This window comes from Leguminivora glycinivorella, chromosome 11, assembly GCF_023078275.1.
Source record: "Leguminivora glycinivorella isolate SPB_JAAS2020 chromosome 11, LegGlyc_1.1, whole genome shotgun sequence".
Taxonomy (NCBI): Eukaryota; Metazoa; Arthropoda; class Insecta; order Lepidoptera; family Tortricidae; genus Leguminivora; species Leguminivora glycinivorella.
The window spans coordinates 4,154,618-4,176,874 of record NC_062981.1 but is presented as its reverse complement, the minus strand read 5'-3'; the positions used below and the strand labels follow the sequence as shown (position 1 = coordinate 4,176,874).

Here is a 22,257-nt window from a genome sequence, read left to right as displayed (position 1 = left end):
TGACTGTTTCATTAAATGTTTACTTACCTCACTGTATGACCTTTATATCAATTTTAATGGACCATATTCTTCAATATTGTTTACTTTATGTAATTCAACCATGCTGTAGGTACGTTGCTATAAAATTAGAACGTGTTACCGATCACTATATTCATGTCATAAAATTACCTTCCTTTTCTGGTAAATTGCTACCAATAATTTTCAATTAATGTATTAATTATCTAAATATTGATATTCATTGAAAAATGGCAACCCCCGAAGTAGGGCGTCCCCAAAACTATCGACGCGGAATCGGCTCTAGCAGACCAAAAATCGCTCGATAGTATGAAGATGCTTAGGCGTCGGAAAGCAGAACGCATGAACAGTGTGTACTACGAACTATTTTTGGCCGGCGAAAGCTGATTCCGCGACGATAGGTTTGGGGAGACCCTTACTCGTAAATGTTAATGTGCCTAACTGCGTTTGAAAGTTGGTAGCGGTCTAGACACAGGAAGAACGTTGTAAACTCCGCTAATACCCTACGGAAACCACTCTTACTTTTAATATTATTGTATATCCTCCTTCCTCACGTCACACAGTGTATATGACCATGACAGTATACACTTGTATTGTTGTATGTTACAATAATTACAAACAGCGTTTGTAGGCCACTTGAACAAAGCCGCGTCGTCAATGAGCGTGCTTTCTATTCTAACGCTTTCGCAGATATATTGCCATGAATTAGTCTGATGCGCTTGAGGTGAAATGTCAAGGTGCGAATGTTTTATACGAAATAGGAATGACTACTACATAAAAAGATGGCATTCTGTTTAGTCCGTCAGTTAGATCGCCCAAAAATACTGAACATATATAAATATAAATATAATAAATAAATATTATAGGACATTCTTACACAGATTGACTGAGGTCCACGGTTAAGCTCAAGAAGGCTTGTGCTGTGGGTACTCAGAGAACGATATATATAATATATAAATAAATACTTATATACATAGAAAACATCCATGACTCAGGAACAAATATCTGTGCTCATCACACTAATAAATGCCCTTACCGGGATTCGAACCCGGGACCGCGGCGCAGCAGGCAGGGTCACTACCGACTGCGCCAGACCGGTCGTCAAAAATATATTTTTCGCTTTTTCTAATTAATGAAAAAATACAAAGATATAGAGCACCAAAGTTCCGGAGTGGGGGCTTGTGACGTCACTTCTAAGTAAAAATTGTACCTAGGCGTGACGTCACGCGAAACTTCAACGCACTGTACCGTCCTCATTTTTCGTTTGCAAGAAAAAAGAAAAAATACGTGTCTAAAATTCTTTGATAATCTAACTGACGGACTAATATTTTTTTAGGCGTCTCGCCTATTATTGTTTTGGTTTTGTACTGAAAAGATTTATAACTAGCTACTCGTACAGATGTACAGTCAACCAATTGGAACCCTAGGCCCTAGGCCACTCTAGAACTATGTCATAGTGATAGAAGTAGTAGATTGTAAGAAATCTCTTACTGCTTGTCATTTTGACATGGTTGGAGAGTGGCCTAGGGTTTCAATTGGTTGACTACTGCGAAATGAAAATGAAAACATAAAAATGAAAATCGTTTATTGCGGCAAAAACATTACAACAAAGGTTAACAGTGGTCCCCAACTAGGCAGAGCATGTATCTTAGGAGCCATAGGAGGTCATGAGTAGCTTATTGCAAATTAAATAGTGCGGGAGAAATTTACTTTATAATATTAATATATAACCTAACCACAAAATAAAAATTTTGAAAACACCCCCGACCGCGACATAGTAGACCGATTTTCATGAAACATATGGCTAAGAACACTGCCGACTAACTCAGCTTTCAGACAAAAAAACTAAGTCTAAATAAGTCCATCCGTTCGAGAGCTACGATGCCACAGACAGACACACACACAGACAGACAAACAGACAGACAGACACGGCAAACTTATAACATCCCGTCGTTTTTGCGTCGGGGGTTAAAAAGTTGGATTAAAGATGAAACTTGGTGGAGATGCTGGGATGACCAACATTCCTAAACGCATGAACCAGTGCACGTACTTAATCGACAACAGTTGCGCCCGCGCACCGTTCGGTTAGCAGGACGCTCGTACCGTTGCCACTAACCAGGCCTAGCTGTTTTGGATGTATTATGTTAAAGACCATTGGATTTTGCATTGATTTTGCAAAACAAACAGACATTACAATAGCCATTTCTCTTCAAAATGTTCACCCTTTTTAACATGGCCTCACTACTCAGAAGCTCTTTCGATAAGATGACAATATAATCCCACGATTATTATACATTTTTTTAGTTTCCATTCCGTTACCGCCATACTGAGTCTATGAAGAAATGGTAAATGGTAACGGAATGGGAAGAAATTTTCAGCATTGTTTCTCTTCTTACTACAATACCTTAGTACGGGCTCACGATTCATATCGCAATAAAAATAAAAAAGGGGGACGACTGAAAAAATGGTCCACAAATGTCATTTATTGTCACTATTATTTAATGTTATAGCGACAGTGGCATACTCGACTACTAAAAATACAGTTCAAATTATAACAAAAGTGCTGTTTGGATATAAATTAAAACCTACATTCCTGTTGCGGCGTTGTCACAGCTGCTGTCAATTTCTTTGATGATGAATGAAATGAGTGACGTATGCCGTAGCATTCCATCGCTCATTCCACCACGGGAATAGAAACAAGTCTGAATACTGTAATCCCTCCAGATAGTATTACTTTCTAGCAACCCAGGTGTTTAGCAAAATGCCAATCTTTTGCACCTTACAAACCGATGGGTGTGTTTGTGAGAGAGTGACATATGGAGATTTCCTATTCCTTCACAAATAAACGATTGTCATCTTGATTAGCCCCTCGTGAAAAATCGTGGGTTAGAATTCCATCCTCGGCTATTGCCATGAAGAGCAAAAAAATAAAAGTTGACCTAATCTGAGCATACGATGGGCAGGGTTTAGACACCCTAACATTAACGCACTTTGCCGCCAGTCAAATAGACATGTAAACAAACATTTCAGCTTGATATACTGAGCCATCTATCGTGCAGTAGCCAAACTGCGTTCTAATGTATTGTACTCGTATGTATCGAGCGCACTTACCGTGAAGTGCGCACGCGCATTGCAATTGTTAATTTGTTACGTTGTTACAAGTAAGTTTAGTACGTTGCCGTACGGTGGCGCTACCGTGCTATACGACAACTTTGAACTATTTTGAAATTAACGAAAAAAAAACTATAGAGCTTTTTATTTGAAGATAGGCAACACTGGACAGGTATTTAAGGGTCAACGCCCCTGTCTTAGCAGACGTACTGCAGCGAGCTGCGAAATTGCACGGAGAAATTATGAATAAATTCCAAATTCGCCATGCACTTTTGAAGCTTCATGTACATATTTATGTACATTGAGCTATAACCATATGCTTGTTACCGACAAAAAACCATCTCGCCAGTAATTAGTATTGAGTAGTAAGATGCATAAGGGTAAATCGCCGGGATATGACGGCCTCAGTATTGAGCATCTCAAGTATGCAGGTGAGCATCTTCCAATAGTTTTGTCAATGTTTTATAATTTATGTATTAGTCACAATTACTTACCTGATGAACTCATGAAAACAATAGTTGTGCCTGTCATAAAAAATAAAACCGGGGATGCTTCTGACATTTCCAATTACAGGCCTATATCGCTCGCCACTGTTGTGGCAAAGGTATTGGACGGTTTGCTGGACGACATTTTGGTTCAAAATACAAAACTAAATGACGCTCAATTCGGATTTAGGCCGGGTTTATCAACTGAAAGCGCAATCCTATGTCTTAAGCAGACCGTCCATTACTATACGTCACGTGAGACGCCGATATTTGCCTGTTTTCTGGATCTGTCAAAAGCGTTTGACACGGTGTCGTACGACCTACTATGGCGGAAACTACTTAAGGACACGACGGTCCCCCGTGTTATCATCTCATTGCTTCGGCATTGGTATGGGAACCAAAAAAATTGTGTCAAGTGGGCGGGCGCCTTGTCCGAGGAATACGTGATGCAGTGCGGGGTCAGACAGGGTGGTTTGAGCTCTCCGTTATTGTTTAATGTTTATATGAACGGCCTCATCGAGGAGCTCAGCAGCGCTTATGTCGGCTGTCACGTAGAAAACATATGTGTTAATAATTTAAGCTATGCTGATGACATGGTGTTGCTGAGCCCCTCGATGGGTGGTCTAATGAAATTGTTGAGCATTTGCGAAACGTATGCTGGGGCCCATGGGCTCAGGTACAATGCCTCGAAGAGCGAGCTCCTGCAATTTAAAGCAGGTAACAAAAGCTACATTATGCAGGAGGTTAAGCTGTGTGGAACTCCATTAAAGAGAGTGGATAAATTTAAGTACCTGGGCCACTGGGTCACAGACACACTGTCTGACGTCGAGGACATCGAGAGGGAACGCAGGGCCCTTTGTGTCCGCTGTAACATGTTGGCCCGCAGGTTTGCACGTGCTAGTAAAGAAGTGAAGCTCGTGCTGTTTAAAGCTTTTTGTCAAACTTTCTACACGTGCGGTCTGTGGGCTAACTTTACGCAGCGGGCATATAGCGCTCTAAGAGTCCAATACAACAATGCATTTAGGATGCTGTTTAGGCTGCCGCGGTATTGTAGCGCCTCAGCAATGTTTGCAGAGGCTAGAACAGACTGTTTTTACGCAATCATGAGGAAGCGTATCGCGGCACTTCTCACACGCAGTCGAGGCAGCACAAACGGCATCCTAAGTACATTGGCGCAGCGGTGTGACTCGCCCCTAGTCAAGCGGTATGTGCAGCTACACTCACCTGTAGCTGTGCTGCCGCGAAACTTGTAAATATATTAGGTTTTTGTTTGTTTCCGTCCTTGTATCTGTTTTGTTTAATGATTGTATCTTTTCTTGTTACTAACAATAGATGTATAGGTTGTTGTATTTACTAACCCTATGGACTTGATGGTTCGAAATAAAGTTATTTATTATTATTATTATTATTATTGAAATAAATATTGATCGCAATGTGGAAAATTATGGGTAAATCGCGAAAGTATCTAACTGAATTAAAATCGAAGAGTAGAACGAAAACACCGTTACGTATGAAAATGATGGTCACCGACAGGATACAGCTGCGTGAGACATTATAAAAAATCCAATAGTTTTCATAATTAAATTAGCGTGTTCTAAAATTAAAAATGTAAAAGAACGGTGTCCTGCGGCCCGCCGCTGGGCGCCTGCGCCTGCGCCTGACACATACCATAGAGTTTTATGCCCATCAAATTGTTCGATAATTGAAATGAGTTCCTTGTAAAAAGCAGAAAAACGATTATCCCCATACCTTTTAAGACGTCTGAGATACACAAATGGACTTTGTATTAGAATTTATGTCAAAGAGATGATATAAAAACGCGCCGACGGGTTTATGAAGACAGATTGGATTTATCCAACATTAAAAAAAATGTGTGGAGGAATTATTAGTGTGATATCAAATCTAGGTTTAATACGATCGTGTAGTTAGTCTACGTAAGTTTTACATATACATATATTTAAATAAAAGTTACTACATATTACTTATTATGACGGAAAAAAGCTACTTTTTTAGGGTTCCATAGTCAACTAGGAACCCTTATAGATTAGCCATGTCTGTCTGTCCGTCCGTCCGTCCGTCCGCGGATAATTTCAGTAACCGTTAGCACTAGAAAGCTGAAATTTGGTACCAATATGAATATCAATCACGCCAACAAAGTGCAAAAATAAAAAATTGAAAAAAATGTTTTATTAGGGTACCCCCCCTACATGTAAAGTGGGGGCTGATTTTTTTTTTCATTCCAACCCCAACGTGTGATATATTGTTGGATAGGTATTTAAAAATGAATAAGGGTTTACTAAGATCGTATTTTGACAATATTAATATTTTCGGAAAAAATCGCTCCTAAAGGAAAAAAAAGTGCGTCGTACCCCCCCCGCTAACTTTTGAACCATATGTTTAAAAAATATGAAAAAAATCACAAAAGTAGAACTATATAAAGACTTTCTACGAAAATTGTTTTGAACTTGATAGGTTCAGTAGTTTTTGTGAAAAATACGCAAAACTACGGAACCTTACACTGAGCGTGGCCCGACACGCTCTTGGTCGGTTTTTTATAGAGCATGAAATGAATACGACGTAAAATACATAAAGATTAACATACAATTTAACAATCAATATACCCATTTTAAACGTTTAAGGCAACTAAATTTATTTTTAATTACATTTTAAAAGCCCGAATTTAATCTTAATTTAAAAAGTTTCTTAGGGACGTAATATCTTTGTGTAATTGTAATTTCGTAATCTGGTAATTAATTTGCATGCCCTACATTGAAACAAAATGGCGTTTATAGTGAAGGTGTAAAGCAATTAATGGAGTAATTATTTTAAATACATTTTTAATCACTTTGTTTATATGTAATTTTGGATGTTTATACGGTGTTTCCGTGTTGTTAAAAACTTATCAATAGTGCAAGTTGTTTATATAAAATAACACTATTGAAAAATTTATATATTTGCTGCGACTGTCATACAGATACATACACATAGAGACTTGCTCACACTAACACAACATGTACACAGACACTTACATGAACGTACTTATAATAAAGCGTTGCACAAACTTTTATAAAAGGTTCTGGCAGAATATCAGCGATGTGGCTTGCCATGGGCTTGCCGCATCATCATGCTGAGCCAGCGCCAATTCTCTGCCACGACACATGGTCGTATCATTATTAGTTTAGATTTTTTAGAATAGATTGTTTTTTCTTAATTTTAAGTTGCATGTACTTAATTGTTTTGTAATTTAAACCATGTATGTTGTGGAAATGAATAAAGTTTTTATCTATCTATCTATCTATCTATCTTTATATAGGAAATATTAAGAACAGTATAACCATCCCAAAATCCTAAATAAAATCGAAGTAATTAATTAATGGAAAATTTTGTAGCAATTTTAGATGTTTGATATTGATATTGACACCTACTTCATCTTTTAATACTTTACAAAAACCGTAAGAAAATCTTGAAAATTGTTGACCATTAACAAAACGAAATAAAATAAATAGGACATTTCTGCGTACAAATAAAGTAGGTACCGTACCTATACCTATACCTTCTACCGAAAACTGAGAAAACTTAGCCCCACATGTTCCAACAATTTTTTTTGATGTAGGTAACATTTTAGTAGTGGTTTAAATTAATTTTCAAATTAGGGAGCAATTTTTGCATTACTTTAACATAGTCTATTTAAGTCTGCACCGAGACGTATATATGTATATAGTTTTACGCGATTATGTCGCGTTTGTTATTTAAACTTAAAAAACTAATGGGAGTTGATTTTAATTTTACGGTGTGTTTACATATTATCTTCGCCTACAATCTTACAGTTCCTACTCATATCCACAAACCAGCAAAATCCGTAAAGCGCCGAAAGTAAAAGTCGCCCGTGAAAGTCCATATTGACCAGAACCCGTTCCACCGGCTACAAGTTCAAGTTACCTAACCACTGTTTATATTTAGATCTTCTTTATTATACAATTTGCCGTTACGTGGGACGGATTTGTAAGATTAACCTGTTTTTGGTATCGTTTTCTTGATCTTAAATATTCTCAGTGTTAACTAAGATCAGTTTCCTTTAGATTTTGTTTATACTCCCTTACTTTTACTTGCCACTAGCTTTTGCCGGCGGCTTCGCTCGCTTTATATTCGAAAATACACCCTTCCACCCCCTCCCCCCATTTTAAGAAAGGGGGGGGGGGAGTTAGACAGAGACATAAAGTAATCTATGTCACTCCATCCCTTCACTATCTTCATTCAAAAAATTACGTCAATTCGTCGCTCCGTTTTGCCAAGAAAGACGGACAAACACACTTTCCCATTTATAATATTAGTGTGGGTAAGTAGGGCACAGATATTTTAAACCCTATTTTATAGAAGACAAGACAGTAGCATATTCCCCGAAAACACATTCGTGCATACATGTAGTATGTTTTTGGCACGTAAAAACGTACTTGTATGTATGTATTTATAAATTAACGGAAAAATGGAAAAATTCACACCTCCGGCAGGACTTGAACCTGCGACCTTTAGCCTTGCCGGGGCCATCACGCTACCAACTGCGCGACGGAGGCCTGCTGGATGTGTGCGAATTTATCCATGCCTTCCCTCAATTCTCAACCGCCTTAAGGTGGCGTTATAGCAAACATCTACCCGTAAGAATAGATCTTAACAGGTACTAGAGTCTCAATTTACATTGAGAATTCGCCAGTAACAATGTGCTAACCCATACTAAATTTGTTTTTTATCCTTTAATTTAAAAATATGTAATATCGCTCGCAGACGTTTCTGTATGATAAAAAACATTTTTTTTTATGTATGTGTTAAGGACCAAGTGATAGGTAATACTTAATCATCAACAGCCCTCTTTGTTAATTACTTGCTGAGACATTAAAAACTACAATTTCTGTCTCACGCTGTCACGTTCAGATGATTTTGGCACAAGACACGAAACGAAAGTGCATCTGATGCACAGATCGTTACGAAAGAATGCACGGCGGCTCGGCATTGGCCAGAGTAGGCAACGGACAGAGATTGCTTATACAGTTGTAACCTCAGAGCATAAGAATCGAGAGCGGACTAGCCGCCAGCCAAAGGCCTATATAACTTCGTAAAGACCGATAAAGTCTAAGAAAAAAACGTAACCCAAAACCATACAGAAAAAGGTACGGTGAGCTAGATGGCGATACACCTTTGGGGTACGCTGGGCTTGATGGCGCTAATATTAATATTTGACATTTTAAAACATATCAAACTATGAATATGGGCCAAATGTCAAACTGAGGTTCAAAAGTTTTAAGCCGGTGTCGAGTGATGGCAGTCTATGCACTGTGATTACACATTTTACTTTGACAGTCATTCTCTATAATACTTGATCCTCTTTGCCGCCAGCGGACATGTCGTAGTTGTTAGCTTACTGAGCATACTGTTGTTGTGTGCGTGTCTGATGACACGACTTGCTAGTCGCCTGTGGGCCTAGCTCACTAGTGCGATATAGCTTATCGCGTCAGTGCGTTCCTTTCGCACCTATGGAAGGCGCTAGTTTAAAAATATAATTATACCCCGCTGCTGCCGGCACCCTAGGTTAGGTTTTTTATAATGTGTTTATACGTTTTATATTGTTTTGTAAGTGTTTTTTTTTTTTACTTTTATACTCATATTGTAAAAAACCTAGCCTTAGAGAAAAGATAAATAAATGTGATAATTATACGCTATTAATAGGTGCAGCCTACCTTTTTATTTTGTTGAAGGAATAATGCCCATTTAACCGTGAAAGTTAAAACCAGCTTTATTATTGTCACATATAATTATTGAAATTTATTTTACTACAGCTGTCAAAATATCTGCTTGAGAAAAAAAAGGTTAAATTGATCTAATTATTACTGTGAGACATAAAAGCAAAAATATTTGAAACTGTTACTCCTTCAATAATGCTCATTCAATTAATAGCAAATAGAGAAAACAATGACCTTATAAATCTATAGATTGTTATTAATATCGCTTTAGAAATCCATTGTTTATTGGAAAACTGTTCACCCAGTGCCGCCATTATCGTTCGAATATTAAACTCGCACGCCGCGCATCTTGCTTTCTATGCGCATAGTTCTTATTGTCGTTAGTTGTCATTTAGAACTCATATAGTCGAGTATGTTCCGTCAACGTTACGTTCCATATTTGAACTTTTGAAAACCGGGCACATTTCCGCCACTAATTTTAAGTGTTCTAATTTTGAAAATGTGTCGCGTGTTGAAAACAATCGAAGTTCGGTTTTGGTGACGTGCTGATTCGTTCGTTTCAAAAGTAGCGTTCGAAAACCAGTGACAATGGGTTTGGATTAAACGCTTGCAGTGCAAATTGTTTGTCGATTTTAAGGCTGTGAAACTTATATGGAACGAAATTATCTGACTGTGGATTAAATGTTTTGTTAATTTTTAAAACTGTTTCAGTGCTTCGTGCACTTTTTTTTCGATAAACAACGCTGTTTGTAGTAAATATTACTGACATCATTTTAAAATAAGACGATGTTTTTTTGCAAAAAGTTTTCTTAAGAGTGTTGACATTTTTTGTTTAATTAATGTCCGATACAATTTTTGGCTAGTAAGTTACTCTGTGGCCCGACTGGCCCGCCGAATCGCAAAGGTCGTGTGATGTGGTACATAATAGTGGCATTGTTTCTAATATGGCTGCTCGAGCACTTCCGCCGGAAGCAGGCGCAGCCACCGTTCCACACGTGCCAAATGTTCGTATTTATTTGATAATTAATGATTTTGGAGGTAAGTTTAGCGAATATTAGTAAATTTCAGTGGACCCAGGCCATTACCTTGGTTTTATGTTCAAGATTTTGGAGTATATTCAATTTGTTCTTGGAAGATTAATTTCATATTAAGTTAAATACGATATTTTGAAAATAACTAGATAATACGTTTAAAAAACCAATCGATCGACATTGACGTTTAATGTCATAACAAAATACATACCGAGGCATTTGAGGAGTGTCTTTTCAAAAGGACTTATATCTATAAGTCAACAAGGGTTATTTCTCTAGGAAGACATAGATCAAGATAACCTCTGTTAAGGGCCACTTGCACCAACGAAAATGGAGGGTTAACCCTCGGGTCAACCCACAATTTTATATGGAATTTGACAGTTGACAGCCCACTAACCCTGAGTTAAGTGGTTGGTGCAAGTGGGCCTTATAGTAATAAGTCCTTTTGAAAAGACACTCCTCATTTATTCTAAGGCTCAGTCAGTGTGTAAGATGGTATCTACTATATAATAATAATACTATTTTTTTCAAATATGTAGGTATGTCGAAGTAGGACGGAGAGTCGTAGATATTGAGATGAAAGTTAAAATTCAATTGAAACGTAATAACCTACATATTTATCAGTGCATGGTCGATCACATATATATCTGTCACTAAGTTATTCATATGCTTTTAATTTTTCCATTAATACCACAGACATCGTCTACCACAGATAACCACTCGGCCGAACATTTTTCAATAACTAATGACTTTATTTGCACGCCATCTGTGAGCATCGCACCGAAACACTTGCACATCCATTTAAATGCACTAAAAGATCTTATGTTATGAGTCATTCGAATGTTTACACTGGGTGGATATTCAGAGGTCCAGCCTGGAAAAAGAAAATAGAAAATAATAGGGGCGCCACCGTTTATGTAAACAGCTTTGCATGTGGCAACTATTTTGACACTTCTGTATGGGAAAAGTAAGTGTTGGTATGATAAAAAAAAATTCCATTTCTACTCTTTTTTTTTCCAAGCCGTACCTTTCGGTTGCTGTATTTTAAACAATTATTTATTTGCAACAAGCTTTTAAAATAGACAATTTAGAAGTAAAACCGTGATTATGCCGATAGCGTAAACCTGATGCCATCGCTCCTGTTTATTATCCTTGAAATGAAAGGTCTATCCAGGACTGCCGCTGCGCCGTTTAAAAGGATTGATTTGAAAGGTTTGGGTTGCAGCCTCGGCCACGATCCACTTTACTATTTAAAAAAAATGTATTTTCACCTCACTAGCTCGTAAAGGACTTTTTTATTCTTTAAAAAAATCGCATTTTATCCACAAGAGTGCAAAGAATATTTGAAATCCGAACGTGTCATTAGTTACTTTTTTAAATATAATTTCTTGTAAAGGCATATCCCAGACAGGACAATTTTCTCCCTGTGCTTAAATTGTCTTAACAAATCATGTGATGCGAACGTAAAAATAATTTCATATCGAATTGTAGCCGACTAAAAACATAAAATTCAAACAATTTTATAACATGATTTTACCATAAAACACTTGAAATCGTACAAGAAATTGTATTTTTGACTCTCCCATTGTACTTATTCAGAACGCACCTTAAGTAACATTGTAATCTCAAAACGCGTGAGACGAAACGCACCCAAATAGATTTTTCTTCTTGATTCTTAATTTGAAACTTTTGTGGTGTCGGTCAGTGCATCGTGGAAATTGTAATACTTAAACGCAAATTGACTTATTTCCAGTTGTTTTTATTGCGTGTTTCGCTAGCTCGTAGTTCAACCCTAGAATCCATTCGCTAGTTCGTGTATTCCACACTCGGTTAAAATACAACTTCGCTCCCTTGTATAACAAATAACTATTTGACTATCCCTTACTATAATTCACTCGTTATATGCCTCTTCGCTGTGTATGCAAATTTCCCGTGCCCGGCCGTTCGAAAAGATTCCTCTAGTCACGCGCACCGACGACAAATTAATTTACATCGCCAGACGAGTAAAAACCAGCCAATTACTTGTAATCATAAGCAAATCTTGTCTGGCGAGAAAGCGTTAACAATGTTACATGTGATTTAATGCCGAATTGTGCCATAATGGGCTATGGCAATGTCGTAAGTATAAGGGATGAATGATGAAACTCAAGAAGGTAAAACTTGTTGTCGTATGTAGAAGTAGTAAAAATGTTGCTATTGGCCCAAAATACCTTAAGCTGTTTTCTTGCCTTAAGTTATTCTACTTTAACTATAATAAAAACAAACTTTTGAATCAACATGTATCAAATGTGCTATAATGCAAAATATGCTATAGCACATTAAACTTTGTAGCTGTTAGTTAAAGTTTATTTTTATACATTTATATAATATAAAATATATCAGAATAAAAAAAGATCGATGAGATGACTCGAAATTGGTTCTTATGCAACTAAATAACCACATAAAAATACAATTTTATTTGCAAACTTTTTCCTTTGGAAATTTATTAAATTTAAATACATGTAAATTACTCACTGGTTGATTCGATTTGTAATACATATATGGAACAATTGTATGAAATCAAATGTACGTAACGCGTTGGTAGGGATATAATTACACAGTGTACAAAACATAGGTGAAATCAGTCGGACGGACATCGGAAATGCATCAAAAATGGCTTCCACCGCCGATTGTTCAATATACAACTAGGGAAATACTGACAGTAATGGCTATGAAACTAGCAATCTAGAACCATAGGTATACTGTATAGTTTTCAGTATAGACAAAGTTGTTTGAAAAATTAAAACAGATTTTGACTAAATGAAATCTAGATTAATCTAGTAAATATTATAAGATTACGCTTATGTTATGACACACAGTTGTGACCAGATGAAAGGCCCTAAAACAATTGTAGGTGTCCTACCATTATTCAATTCAGAGTTTTACTATTGAATTAAAATTCGTTGGTGACCGATCCTTTAATTATTAATTCGTTCAACATTTTAGAATGTGTTAGTTGATCCTGAACACGTGTAATATCACCCTGTACGAAATAAAATAAATTAATTCTAGCCCCAAACCACTACTACATGTACGAAATATTTAATTAATTATTAAGCTACTTCTTTACTAAACGCACGAGATGTCTATTATATGTAGTAGATAACTTGAGAACCATTTGATAGGCGTTGGCTGATTGCTTAATAGACGGAAATTACTCCTTAAAACCATCTTGCTATGCATTAAACCTAAAATTAACTCTAAAAACGGGCCGGTGGTTCTTCAGCTATTAAAACACTTTGATTAGAGACCAGACAATACCTACAAATATTACAAATTAGTGCCCGAAACGGATGATACATACATACAATCACGCCTGTATCCCATAAGGGGTAGACAGAACACATGAAACTATTAAAGCTTCAGTGCCACTCTTGGCAAATAAGGGGTTGAAAGAAAACGAAACTGTGACATTGCAGTGACAGGTTGCCAGCCTCTCGCCTACGCCACAATTTAACCCGTATCCCATAGTCGCCTTCTACGACACCCACGGGAAGAAAGGGGGTGGTGAAATTCTTAACCCGTCACCACACAGGCAACGGAACCCTACCGAAACGGATGATACTTAGTTTAATCCACAATTAAATTTAGCTGAACAAAGAAGTTTCCGGAAAACCGCACAGTTGTGGTCTGGCACAGTCAGCTGCATAAATAAGTGATGATTTCTGTACCTTGTCGCATTTAATACTTTGACAATTTCATATGACATTTCAATCACCACGTTAATGTGACAAGGTACAAGAATCATCACTTATTTATGCCGATGAGCGCACCATCAATGATGGTCCATCATAAGATTCATAAGTTTGTTTCTAGCAATTTTTTTTTATTAGCCTCTTTTGTGCCCCACTGTTGGGCAAAGGCCTCCCCTCGTTTTCTCCACTCGACCCTATTGTCGGCGTTTTCCCACCATTTTGGGTAGAATGCGTCCAGGTCGTCCCGCCATCTCCTTTTTGGTCTGCCTGAACCCCGCTTCTAGCTAATAGCAGTCTTTATTACCTTCCTGTCTCGGTATCATGCAATGGCCGCTCAGATAGAATCACAAGGAAACGATTCAGATCTAGCGAATAGGAACTGGTGTTTATCAATTATAGTGGCCGAACTTCCTAGCGATAGTGATAGTGACGTCTTTAATTGACGGGCAGCATGCATTTATAGAAAGGACGCTTAGTATGAAGTATTTCGTACATTGACCCGCTTGTTACTAATCTAAGTAAGCTGGCGCGTACTCAAATATGATTTCAGTCAATGACGCTGTGTGACTCCCGGGTCGATGACCAAACGAGACTACGTTGCTGTAGCAAATTTAAGAAATTGCAAAATAGACACGTATCTCTGCGGAAAAAAATAGGCTTTAAAGTCCGTTTCTTTTAACAAAGTTTTAGGTTCAACATTTTTTTTTCTCTCTTAAATATAATATGTATGTACTTATCTGTTACAAAACAGGACGTGACGGGTTAAGAATTTCACCACCACGTCTCTTCCCGTGGGTGTCGTAGAAGTCGACTGTGGGGTATGGGTTAAATTGTGTAGGCGAGGGGCTGGCAACCTGTCACTGCAATGTCACAATTTCGATTTCCTTCAACCCCTTTTTTCCAAGAGTGGCACTGAAACTTGGTAGTTCATGTGCTTTGCCTTGCCTACCCCTATATTAGTATCCTACTGCCGGCGTATTATGATTCTAATTTCATCATTTATCCACGTGGATAAAGCATCCGTCACGCTTTGGCAAGTATGTCAGTGTGAGAGTGACAGTTGTCTTATCCACGTGGACAAGTGATAAAATTGGAAGCATGATACGCGGGCAGGCGTGATTACATGTATGTATGTATGTACTTATCTGTTAATTTATCTATTTGGTTTAATCCAAGTGTAAACCGCTTTCCGCTCTAAAACTCTTTACATAACATAATAATAAACTAAATCTGCGGTATGTATGGGTTGCCACATCGTTACGTCTTTCATTGTGACTAACTTTATCAAATTAAATCGTATTAAACAAAAGTGAATGACTAAATGCTTGGAGTCTCATATATTTACGTATAAAAATCTTTTAATGTCAATTACATTAATCTGAATGCTGGACTGCTTACTTACAGCCTGGCAAAAAACGAATTGAAATTAAAAAGTGGCAGTATTGTAGTTAGGCATTTTCGCGAAAAAAATTCAAAAACTTTTTTTTCTAAAATTTGTAATTTTATGTTTTTACTACTCAGAATCACGAGCCCTTTCGAGCCTACTAGGTAAAAAAGCGTCCCAAATTTAATTTCTCCACCTTGTTAACATTTTTCAAGTATGCAAAATAATAGAAAATTTTGAGACCATTATTTTGTCTCTTGGTTTTTGCTCGGCTCTGGGCAAGGGCTCGTGATTCTGAGTAGGAAAAAACATACAATTAACCTACTGAAAAAAAAAAAATTGTCGCGAAAATGACTTATTAAGTGCCGTCCCTTTATTATCAATACGTGTGAGAAGAGAAAACAAGGTGACACGACGATGTTGCCAGTTTTATTATTTTTTCTACTCCCGAACTGTTATACGTCATTTACACGGTCGTGCATAGATCTTTAAAACCCTACATAAAGGTCTATTCCCCAAAGCCAGTGTCCGCCGGCTTTCCGCGCATGCGCGCAGTATCGAAAAAACTGAAAACGCATTGTTTGGCTCTGTAACCATGGCAACGCCTTATAACGACACTGCGTGAGTGCGCGGAAAGCCTTTGGGCAGCTGAGCTGACAGTGCAAACCTTTGCGTCAAAATACAGGAAGCAGTGTGAATTTCACGAAAGTTATTCAAGAAAACTATTAAAAACTAAGTGCATGGTCGTAGAAAAAGTATTGTATGCAACAGTGTTTAACTGGGTCAAAAAATACTCGTGTCGTCTCAATAACAATTTTCGGCTTCGCCTCAAATTGTTACCCACGCCACTCGTCTTTTTTGACCTCCTTTAAACGCCTGTTGCATAAAATACTATAACATTTGACATTTTCAAAAATACTCTGTATACGATTGCAGTAGATACCTATTCCAAATATACCTAACCAACTTGCATAACTTAACTCAATTGTATGACCCAAGTGTCGACATTGTTGAAAGTGAGACGATAATCCTATGAGAATTAAGTTACATTCAAGTAATTGAAGAAGTTGTATAATTTGCCCACAAGATAATTAATCATTTATATTATATACCGACTTCATTCATAGATCAAATTTTAATTCTCCACTTAAGAACCAAAATCCATCAAATTGTTACACACAAGAAGCGACTTTGGATTTACAGGTATAAAGTTTGAAATTAATGACAGCTTCAAAACTGGGCCCCTATTACTATTTAAGATATCTAGTTCGAAACTATGTAACAGAATGTTTTGGTTTTTTTAACTTACATTCAAGTTAAATAACTTTATTTGAATCTTATTATCAAATTTATGAGATTATTACCGGATTTAGCTTCAGCTTTAGCTCTAGCTGTAGCAATTATTTTACTATCTATCGATCTAACAGATCAAACACACATTTCTTTTCATCATAGCATTCATCTCACTCGTTTCATAGGCAATTATTTATAGATATTTTAGGTATATAATTTCACCTCTTTACAATATTTCTTATTCAATCAATTATATGTTATCGTGATCTGATCCGGTTCCGGCAGAATATCAGTGCTGCTGCCTCAGGGCGTAGCGTAATACTGAGCCGTAACCCTTTTGTCTTGTTGCGACGCGCACAGTATCATAGTACGCTATGGTAAAAATCTGTGTTATTTCCTGTTTTCCAATTTGCTTATTATGTATTCTAATTCTTTTTTGTAACTTATTTCTTTTGTGTATTCTATGTGTATTGTGACAAACAAATAAACGTATATCTATCTATCTATCTATCATTATTATAATTTTCCGAATAATTATTCGTGTTCGGCCTTGTTTAGAATATTATATCATTTTTATCACTTTCAGATTAAGGTTGTATGTTAAGCAAAATAATAGAGGCGGTCCTTGGAGAAGCTATGCTCTCTTGCTCAGTAAGTCAGCAGTGGGCCATAAGCTGAAGGCTGATATGATGATGATGATGATGTTGTAAATGCGCATTTTTTTGACACTAAGGGCCAGCTGCATCAACCACATTTGACAGACACATCATTGTCAATCAGCAGATGTCTATGAACCTTCCCGTGCAATAAAATTTAACGAATGCTTTAACCGGTGACAGACGGTTTGATGCAACCGGCCCTAATTATTTATCTTCATTGGAGTAAAACTTCCTAAAGAGGCCAACAGTTTGCTAAATTCGGTAGTTATTAATGGTGGGACCACAGATTTCTGTGAACGTATTTAGTATTTAATAGTTGCTGCATTTTTGGAATACACTGTCTAGACAACACTCCAGTCATTGCAACCAAGTTTGGTATTTTAAGAACAAAAATAAGTTACGCTCATGGCTCATAATCGTAATAATGAGGCCGGGCGAGCGTATAATTTGCACTTTGATTGTACGGTTTAGAGTGTCTAGAGACTGTCTAAACTTTAGTCTAGACCGGTGGTATTCAACCTGCGGCCTGCGGGTCGCATGGGGTTTTTTATATGGCTTCATGGCTTGCAACCAAAATTTATTTTGATGAAATTACCTATTCTGTCACTGTCACTTTCACGAATACTCAAGTGGAGCGGACATTCATGGGCGAAACCTACGTAATGCCCAAAAGCTCGTGGGAGTCAAGCATAAATTGGCAAAATCCGCAAAACTCACACATATAATGGGCCCGGTTGTGTTCAACCGTTTGCCACCACACGTCACTGACGCGCCGACACTGACCAATTTCAAAACTAGGCTTAAACGATGGCTTATCGAGCACACTTTCTACAGTTTTTCAGAATTTACCAACTTAGTAAATACCTAATGTAGGTAACCAACTGTAGATAGTAATATTTAATTTTTATTTTTATTTGCGGTATGTTAAGTTATAACTTAATAAATCAATTATAAGTATTATTATAAGAAATTATGAAGAATGACATGTAATAGGAATTATTATCAATAAACAAATATGAAATATATTAATGTTTATTTGTTCTAGATGACTAAGTAATTTACTGTTTTATATGTAAATCAATATTTTTAATGTGTGAGTATTAAATATTAATACGTTCTAGATGACTATTTTACCGTTTTATCTATAAATCTAATATTTTGGAGCTAGCATTATTAATTCGTCCTTAATTATAATTTATCGTGTCCTATTTAGATTTTGTATATAAATTAGACCAGATGCAAATGTCAACTATTTTTGGATGAATAATTTAGTTTCCTTATTAATTTCGAAAAATCGAACACGTGTAATTCAAGTAATCAAATTTTAATATTATAGTTATCATAAAGTATTCTCGATTTATGTTATCGTTTTAATAAATAATGTTCATGTTATATAATATCATAGAGAAGAGCCATCTCATTTATCATACATTTAGCACATATATCGATATCGATAACTTTAGCACCTGTGTGTACTAACATTCGTTACCTAGTTGTACATCAGTGAAATTTATTTTGGCTTAGCAAGAAATTATTAGAATTACCAACCATAGATTAACAACCAACAACCATTACGCAATGCGAATGACTGCATAAATAATTTCTTCTCAGACATAAAAAAGTAAATATCATGTACATATACGTTAATAATTTGTAAACATGTTTAGCGCAAAGCGTTCTGTTTCATATAGTCTGCGCGGTGCAACGAGCACCTGTCAAATGAACAATGCTCGCGCGTAATTTCCATTAACAGTGGATCATCATCACTTATGTAGGAATGGGAGAAAGAGCGAGGCCGGTGGCCGCGCCAGTCGCACCACACGCGCAATTCGACATGGTCAACTGTTCATAATTAAAAAAAATACATTGTCATGAGCGCGAACGAAACGCAGCGGAAAAAAAATCAAAACGTCAACGCTCCCGCGCTTTTCGGAAAGTGAATTTGTCGAACGAGTTTTCGTTTCGTGCGAGTGAATTAACATTTTAACGTGTGACTGTGAGAGTGAATGTGGTTGCGTAATTCTACGATGTTGACGGATTTTTATAATTTTGGCAAATTATAGTATGCGCTCTTGGTTGTGAAATGTTGCCCCGGATTTTTAGGTTGGCACCATGTAACTGGATTGGTTACAGAGGCGATAATGGCGGTTTAAGTGCGAATCGAGTGCTTAATTTAAAAATATTGGTGTGTAATATTGCTGAGTTATGGCTTGTTTCTTATAGATTTCTTTAATGCGATGGCTCAAAAGGTTTTTAAGTAGGAAGGCTAAGAGCTGGGTTCTTGAGAAACCGAGTGGAAATCGTCGGAAAAACTTGGGAACTGCGTATCGCTTATGCGCATGCGTAATTGTCACCTTTCATTTAATACGATCAGACGGTTTGTTGACTCGTTTATTGACCTTTTGACAAGGTTCATACAAATACTGGGATTAGGGATGAGACTGTTAACTCGAAATACCTAATAGACAAACCTAACCATGGTGTACATCAGATATAATTTTAATTTGATGTATTTAACTAGGAAATTGTCCACAATTAAGATGATAAGATTGATAAGTTTTAGACACAGGTAGGTACACTAGGTACCTTTGAACCTATGGGATGTAGCTAAGGATTGGGGAATATAATTATTAGAAGATACCTATTTAGGTACCAACATTATGTATGTATACATATATAACATGTATGTTATGGGCATACCGTTAATACATGTATGTTTTTGCATAAGACGTTAGTAATTTCGGCTACATTTCCGAGCTCAATCCGGCAACCTTCAAATCTAGGGTGAACAGGCATCTTTTGGGCGAGCTCACTCCATCGTGGGCAACGTCTTTGCTTTTTCTAGTCTGAGGCCAAGAGAAAATAAGCGTCAGAAAATACACCACCATAAATTGAGTTTAGAAAGAAAAACCCGCTTCTTCGTGTTAATTGTTATTTTCTCGCGTGAACTTGAGTTATATACGTAATTAAAATATCATTTGGATTATTTTCCATATATAAAATGGCTTGATTGCGTGATCGCTCCACAGTTTTCTTATACGTCAGTGACTTTAACATACGCCCGTTCAAAATTTAAGAGTAGTTTTTAATTTATACTTATAGTACCTGTCAACGAGTATAGTATGTCAAGCTATTTCCGTCAGCAGAAAAATAAGTCAAATAAAAAAAAATAGACCCGACGGGTCATTGTCTTCCAGAATATTGAAATTTCGCACGTTTTCTGAAAAAAGTTGTTTAACTGACTATATTTTCGTGCGCATATAATAACCAGCTTTTGCCCGCGGCTTCGCTCGCGGTAGAAAGAGACAAAAGGTAGCCTATGTCACTCTCCATCCCTTTAACTATCTCCTCTTAAAAAATCACGTAAATTCGTCGCTCCGTTTTGCCTTGAAAGACGGACAAACAAACAGACACACACACTAAATATTTTTGTCTTTAAGAAAAATCGGCTGATATGGAAAAATGTAGGGGCTGTGTTCCTTAAAAAAAAAAAACAATCGGCCATAGATAATACCTAGTGTTGCGCCAATCGATTCGCAATCGATAACACTTTCGTTTTTCTTGAATCGATGATAATGACCACATAGTACTGGCCAGTCACAACACAGTTGCCATTATCTGAACGATAGATGGTTATCAGAGTCCTAGCTACTTATTATGTTCATTTGCATGTCACACGACATAGAAAGTGGCTAAACGGTTGGTAAACACGTGTTTAAAATAAAAGTTTACATAGTTAAGTAAATATACATAGATTAGTAATTACCGTAATCTTTGCTAAAAATGAATCAGGTTTCATGAGGTGGTTAATGATATGTATTTAATTTGTTTTGCACAAAAGAAAACACAAAAAAAGAAAAAAAGGCTAAGTGCGTTTTCACATTATGCGATCCGATATCGGATGTAGCACCGATAACCCATACGTTTAAGCCGCCATCTTTAATTTTTGTCTTTGAAATTCTTTCGACATCCGATATCGGATCGGATAATGTGAAAACGCACTAAGGGTTCAATAGTCCGCAATGTCAACTAAAATCTTATACAAAGTCGCACGCCATTGAATGTCGGAAGGTCGAAACTTTAAAACAAAATGACGTCATTAGTAAGTATTACTGTATCAACGGGTCAAGACCGGGATACGTGGAAAGGGAAAAGGGAGGCCTTTGCCCAGCAGGGGGACACTCTAGGTTCATATAAAGAAGTAACCCCCTCCCCGCCTATAAAATACTGTATCAAAAGGTTTATTTGTGATGACAATCAGTATCGAGGTTAGTATCAAAACAAGATCAAAACCCTATCAACTGTTAAGACAGAATCGGTCTCCTTAACAATATTACATTAACTGAGTTAATTATAATTACGTAATGTAATGGAGCAGATTTTTGTAAAAGGCAGAGTTTCTCTCGCGTTAACATAATGTTAATGTGTATTATGTACATATTCGCGATAATCGCGGAGGTGCCACTTGTAACAATGGGTTGTAGGTACATAAATGTTTCAGAGAATTACGATTTCATCAAGTTTTAGTGTAAGTTATTTTAGAGTGTGGCCGATGAGATTTGCTGACTTCCACATATAAAAAAATCTTAGATAAAATGTAGCAACCGGACAAATCTCGACGGGGGCAAATGTAACTGATCAATTTTTTCAATGTTTTACAATGTTTGCATTATTAAATAGTGTCCATATATATTATGGTAAGCGTGTTCAGTAGATACATGTAGAACTCAACATCATAGTGTAATAATGGAAAAAATGAGTCGAGGTTTGCCCCGCTGTACCTTAAGCGGTATTAATATTTTCACCACGCCAA

General features: G+C 36.9%; 1 protein-coding gene across 2 annotated transcripts in view; it reads left to right on the top strand.

The window, feature by feature from the left end:
* Positions 1-22,257, top strand: part of LOC125231441 (espin) — a 190,162-nt gene that overhangs the window by 33,478 nt on the left and 134,427 nt on the right. Inside the window, exon 1 of one of the 2 annotated variants that reach the window (XM_048136900.1) lies at positions 19,460-19,547. The exons of the other annotated variant lie outside the window; for it this stretch is intronic. The gene's annotated coding sequence lies outside the window, so the exon portion shown is untranslated. Of the gene's footprint in view, positions 1-19,459; positions 19,548-22,257 lie in introns of those variants that run through there. 2 annotated transcript variants of the gene reach the window in all.